Source organism: Egretta garzetta, unplaced genomic scaffold, assembly GCF_000687185.1.
Source record: "Egretta garzetta isolate BGI_Z169 unplaced genomic scaffold, ASM68718v1 scaffold175, whole genome shotgun sequence".
NCBI lineage: Eukaryota > Metazoa > Chordata > Aves > Pelecaniformes > Ardeidae > Egretta > Egretta garzetta.
The window spans coordinates 2,528,869-2,535,801 of NW_009259860.1; positions in this window are offsets into that span (position 1 = coordinate 2,528,869).

A 6,933-nucleotide genomic window follows, 5' to 3' on the forward strand; every position below is an offset into this window, starting at 1 on the left:
CTGAAACTTTGAAACTGAGCAAAGCTGAGCATTTACCCACAACGCTACAACCTCCGTTGACAGTAGTAGGAATTACAATACATACAGGAGCAAAACTAACTCCTTCCTTTAAGCAAGCAAGGCTAAACTTACATAGTTACGCTATGACAAAAGGTCATTCTGCTCTTTCTGATAATAGATGTGCATATTTTTAAGGTGAGGAATAATAAAGTAGCCTGGTTATAAGACAAAGCTTCTCTTTGGTTAAGAGTTGTGTACTTAGACAATACTACAAAAAACTTCTTGTCTGTATATCATTCAAATGTTTGGTCTGTTGGTGAAAGATCATTGTATTATGGTTTTTAAGTGCTAGCTCACCACTTTTTAACAAAACCTGAAGGAAAATACATGTTAAAAAGAAGCTTATTAAAAGATTATTTTATACCTGTTCTAATACACATGGGTAGCAGCTGTATTTAGCACCTTATGGCCAGAAAAGTGTACAATGATGTGATCCTGTTGTTTCTAAAACATCTTGCCAACTAATGTATAAAAGAAGTAATTTCTTGTAACAAATCCAACTTAGACTTTGCAATTGTTTTATTACTAATCTCAATGTTTTATGTCTTTTTCTTTCTGTATATTCTTATACTGCATAGTTCAACAAAGAATGATTATATTTGCTCTGGTGGTGCAGTTTATTTGCTTCTAAACTATTGATGTTTGCACATGTTCATTTGTGGTACTTGAGTAAAACCAAAGTCAGAATAATGGAGGAAGAGGGATGATAAAGTACGTTCTGCTTTTAAAAGCATGTAGAAATGTTCATTGTGATGCTTTGGAACAGATTCTCACTTCAGAGGAGTAAATCCCATTTTGTGCTTGTGCTACCAAGTGGTGAATTTAGCACTGTGTTCTAGTTGTGCATAAAGAACCTTCAGCTGAGATTTGTCAAAACATCTGCGTTCATGCAAGTGTTTGGCAGAAGTGATGTTTATAAGTGATGCATTTATAAGTCTTAAGTTACCGTCATCTGATTAGCTCAACACTTGGACTTCCTGTATTCCAGCCAAGGAGAGGGTATTGGTGATGCTGGGACCTTAGCTCAGTTTGGTGGTTGTGGGGTTTTTTCTTGTTTGGTTTTGGTTTTTGTTGCAGGTTTGGGGGTTTTTTGTTTTGGTTTTGTTTGGTTTTGTTTTTTTTTTAAATCTGGTCTTGTCATTTACTCATTTTTGAATAAATCCTCTAGGACAGCTTCATAAAGAAATTGAAGCATTGTGGCTCTTAACTTTGCAGTTTGTGGAAGAGTAGCTTCTGGAAAAGAATCAGAGCCTATGGTTAGCGTAGCAAATTCAACATTTAATGAATACAAAATTGAATATTCTCCTTTTCATAGAATTGTAAGCATGCACTTCCTGTCTGTGGGGAAGCATGTGTTAGCTAGTAATCACAGCTAGGAATACCTCCCTAGATTTAGTCACTCATTTAAAGAGATAACTTACTCAAATGCATTAGCAGTAGGAGGTGTCTGCTGCCTGTGCCATGCTTTTGTACCATAAAACCTGTAGTTAGAGCATCCAGGCTGAGTGGGCCAGATTCAATACCTACCTCATCTGAAGCCATAAGATGAAGAATACTTGGTGTTGGTGACATGCCACTGTGTGGGAAAACTGTTAAGGTTTTACTGAAATCCCATTTGAGAGGTTAATATCCTTATGTACTTCAGCATGTAAATGTGGATCTCAAAGCTTAATTTTCTTACTGTAAAATGAGGTGTAAGACTACATTGAGGTAACTTTTTCCGAGATGCTTAAATGACCTGCTCTGACTTCAGTATCTAAAATTGGGGTGGAGGGATATGTAAAATTAGGTTAATGCTACTTATATAGCTTATGTTAGGCTTAACTTGTTTCAGAGCATTAGGAGATCTTCAGAATTAAACTTGATTTAAAAAAAGAGGGCAGTATGAATTTAAGTATGATTTTATTTTTATGAAGTTTTACTCAAGGGGATGGAGCTTACATCCAGGCAAAACACAATGTCTAAATATGCTGAGGTACAGGTATAAAACTTCCATCCAAACCACCCAACCCACCTTGATGAGATTATTTATCTCTCTTCTACAGAAAGGTTCTGTATTGCATGCATTGATGAACCTACTTAAACAATATTCTACAAAGGAATCCAGCCATGGTTTAAAATTTGATATGGTTTAGAATGTGCATGCTCAAGCTTCACTTTGACAAGATGCTTGCCTTAAATCTCTTTCCAAACTCTATAGTCACATTGATATAATTGCTTCAAATCACTTTGCATTAGTTTTTATGTAGGAACATTCAAAATTTCCCACCACTGTTGGCAATGAGAAAATGTTAGATGTTTTTTCACCCACCATTCATTGTTTTATACACTTGGATAGAAGATGAAATGAAAGAAAAGTTTACGCTTGTTTTGTGTATTATACAAATAAAGTTCAAGATTGATTTCTTTGCGCAACACAAATGGAAAGTGCTCCTCCTGTATTTTACATGAATTTTATTAGACTGTCCATGTTCTGTGAAAGCAATTTATTTTATTCCAGTCAATAATACAAATAATACAGTAATCATTGTGTCTATTGCATTATCAGTCTTTGAAGTGGCAGCTGCTTTAGTTCAGGTTCTTGTGAGCTGAAAGAAAAGGAAGAGGGCTGAGTGGCATGTGCTGTGGGGAGTTCAAGGTCTCTGTAGAAGATGAACAGTTAAACAGGGTGCTACTTAAAATGCAATATACTCTGGAGGCCAATGACAATCCATATGTTTTAGCATCTAGTGAGTATGAAACAACTTAGGGAATATGTTGCGGCTGCTCTTCTTCAAACTAAGATTTTAATCGTTTAAGCAGAAGAAAATTAACAAACCTTGCCTGAAAGTTAGAATCTGCAACTGGAATACTCTATGCTGTTGGGTGATAACAGTTCTGCTTATTAAACAAGTCACCTTCTTTTAAGGAAATCTGAAGAAGAGCCAAATCAGCTAGCTTCACATTCTGGTAACGTGCTGTAAGTGAAAAGGTACTGCACTGATATCTTTGGGATTTCTGGAGTCATGCAATATAATTAAAATCAAATTATGTCTTTTCCAGTGGATAGTCTTCAGTGCCACTTGGTAAATTGGTGGACCTTGTATTATGAATGTTCCATTTTCTATCTTTTTTCAGTTAAGTTTTATATTAAAACTGCTGTGTGTTTTATTTGACATGCTGCTCAGACGGTATGTTGCAATAAAGACACCGATTGGTTTTGGGTCCACTGCAAAACTGAATTTAAATTTTACTGACTGACATTGCAGGACAAAAATGGAAAGTTAACTCCTGCTTTCTGATACAAGCAAGCTCCCTTAACTTCAGGAATCTTACCTATGCGCCTAAATGAGTTTAGGTCCACCAGTCTGAATGCTCTCCAGTGTGTATGGAAATTTTGTCCAGGGGGGACTTTGAAAACAGTTATATGCCCCATGTTTCTGGTATGTGAAACCCAGTTGGAAGAGAAGTTTGTCAGCAGCTGTTTTCCTTCTGGACAATTCTGAAGCTAAAAAGGAAAAACGGAGCCATCACTTTGCTTTTATTTTTCTTCCTTGAATTTTTCATTACTCACCTAGGACATCTGGGTTGGAATCTTGTTTTTACCTGTCTGCCTGACGGTCTGAAGTTTGTAGCAGAGCCTTCAGTGGAAAATCTTTTGTCTCTCCTTAGTATCTGTGCTCTGCACTTCCGTGGGATAATGCAGAACCAAGGTGCCTGCATGTCTCTGCTGGCTGTAGCCCCAGTTCAGTTGGGAAAGAGGGTAGCCATTAGGAAGTGGCCATGGGAGAAAATGCAGGAGAAATTTGGGTGTGAAGGATAAAGAGTGGGATAAGAAGTAGGGATATATTGGGTAGGGATTTGCGGAGCACCCGAACCATTGATGTCACGTTAGACTGTGGGACCAAACAGGACACTGTCAAAGGGATAAAGCAAATGTGAGCATGGTAGGTGTCAAGCAAAAAAAATCACAGTACAGAGTAATCACTGGCTGAAAGGAGGCGATGTAATCCAGAGGTAGTGCAGCACAAAATAGTTTTTTCTGCTTAAGAAAAGAGCTGATGAGGATAGACCTCCCATCAGGCCAAATTAGGGGGAAGGAGCTATGCTCCTGAGGGGGCTGTGGGGAGTGAATTTTGCCCTTCCAGGGACTGTATTCACAGAAACTACAAATTGCAAACCAAAGTTGATATGAAGTAGTTATTTCAAAGTCCTTAAATACTTCCAGCTCCTGAAATCTATAGACAGTTGCTGATTTTGTGTGGTTGGAGTGCCCTGTTGACAACTGCAGAGAAAGGGTTTGGGTTCCCCTGTGAAGGCTTTCCCTCTGTTGTCAGTACAGCCTGAACAGGATTCTGTGCCTGTGTAGAAAACCTTGCAGAACTATGAGTAATGGCCATCTCTTAGGATGACAGATGTCTTAAAAAAAAGCATACTAAGTTGTGGAAAAAACATGGAAGTTTTGAAATGCCAGATCTTAAACTTTGAATGGTTTTAGGGTTTTTCCCAGGTTAAATTGAGAAAGTTTGCTTTTATCTTTATGAATTGCTGACTGACTTGTCAAGGCTTTATTTAAAATTCACTGTGTTCATTCTGGGTTAGAACTAGAGAGTTCTCTACATACAGAGGTGAAGTGGGATCCATACATCCACCTGAACTTTGGCCATCCATTGTAGGTTTCCTTAGAGGACCTCCAGTGAGAAAAGTTTAGGGCAGGTGTCTCAAATGATCAGTACTGATCAGACTTGATGGCTAAATTAGATAAACTAAATTGACTAGCATGGAAATAGTTGGTCTGAGATTATTATTTATGTTGTTTTCAGTGTAAAATTAGAGGGCGGGGGGGGAGGACGGCATCTGCCCACTCCCTTTTAAGATGCTTCAGCTTCACTGGCATTAACTGCAGTAAGGATCGTAGTATAAATGAGTTGCTGGCAGCTACAGACGTTCTTAACAGTCTCAAATGCCAAGTCTGTAGCCAGGGCCAGTGCACCATTTTCCTAGCATAAGCAGCTTTCCCAAGAGCACTCCTCTTAAAACAGGGTTTATATAGGCTCAATAGCAACTGTCTGGTCTCTGCTATAGCACAGTTTAATACCCACACTCATTTTGAGGGGATAAAATAAATAAATAAATGACTTAGTGAATTAACAGCAGCAACAATATGAGTAGAGGATATAGAAGACAGAGCCTATCATCCTAGTAGAAAAAGCTAGAAATGAGTTGATAGTAGAGTACAGCTTTTTTCAGAAAACTAATAAAATAGTCTTTTTCCAAATTTTTGAACAGCTAGTTAGTTAATGTTCTGTCAGTGGTCCTATAAGCTCTTGCTCTTGAGTGTCCTGTGAAATCTGTAATGTTTGTGGACCTTTACACTTAATTTTGAAGCTGTTCTCCTGTGGCTTGTGGGGATTTTTGACACAGAAGCTAATACAACTACAGCAATTGTATTTTTCACTACATAGTAAATTGTTCCTATCCAAAAATGTGTGCTATTTATTTGGAGGTGGTAGTCTGGCACTCTGAGGGGGATGGTTTACCAAAACAATCCAAGCAAAGAGACTCTCCATTTTACAGGCTAAGAAGGAGTTTTAATCCCGTCTTGTTTCCTGACTCGGTGGGTAGTCAAAATTTTGGGAGACTGGGTTGCCTTCCATAAAGCCACTGAGAAAGAGCTAGAATTCTTATAAAGATGTTTAAATTTTACCAGTTGACTTCATGAGAGTTGCTTAGGCTGGCTTTGGCCCGGATTATTTCCAAACTAGGTTCTTCGATTTAAAAAGATCAGTGAAACATTGGGAGGGGGCGGGGGTTGAAATATCTCTAAGCATTTCTGACACTAAAATCATACAAATGACATAATGGTTATATTGCATGCCTAGCTACTACATAAAGCTAACTGAATTTTTCAGTGTTCAGATTCATAGAATCATAGAATGTTTTGGGTTGGAAGGGACCTTTAGAGGTCACCTAGTCTGACCCCCAAGATTCCCCGAATACCTCATGCTGCTCTGCCAAGGCAGCACCTGGCAGGGACGAGTACGTCCATGGGGGGACCTGCTTTGCTTCTCTAGGTGGGGCAGAAAGGGATTTAGAGGAAGGCAGACCACAATTTTTTCTTTCTACTTTCCCCATAAATCTATGTTTGACCAGCATGCATGTGCTGGGGATTTGGGGGGGTCTCCCTTCCCAGTTCTGTCTGTTTATTAAGTAATTTGTTCTTTGCAGGGAGTAACACAGTTATGATGGGTGGACAGGTATCATCTGTGTTAACCTATTTTAGGTGTACATTAAAAAAAACCCCACAAACCGAACCAAAAAAAATCCCCAGTGGTAACCTTGCACCAGGGAATGAGCAAGGCTATTACACAATTTCAGAAATAACTGGGAAAACTCCATCCTTCATTGCCATTCATGTAATGAAAGCTCATATAACTTTACTCAGTTTGTGGCATGGAACAATTTAACTCAATTTCAACTCCTGACATATATTTTCCAAGTCAGTAAATAATTAGCTACGTAGTAAAGTACATACCTCTTTAAAGGACGAGAGCCTCTTGGATCAATTCAATGGATCAATTTATGTAACAACAGAGATGTAGTAGTGCAATGGCCATATGAAAGTCTTATATTGCAAGATCTCCAAACAAAACCATAAAGAAAACACTGATAAGGAGCAGAGTAAAAAATGCTAGTGGAAGTAATTGTCAATTGATAGGTAATATGAAAAATTGTATTCTTACTAAAATTATTTTCTGTGCAGTTCTCTGAGTTGTTTGGAGCATAATCCCTGCCCCCTCCTGAAAAGTATTTTAAAAATGCAATGCATGTGTAGAAAAAGTATCCCTGAAGAGGTACCCCTGGAGAGAGCCATAGTATTGGCTAGTAATCCTG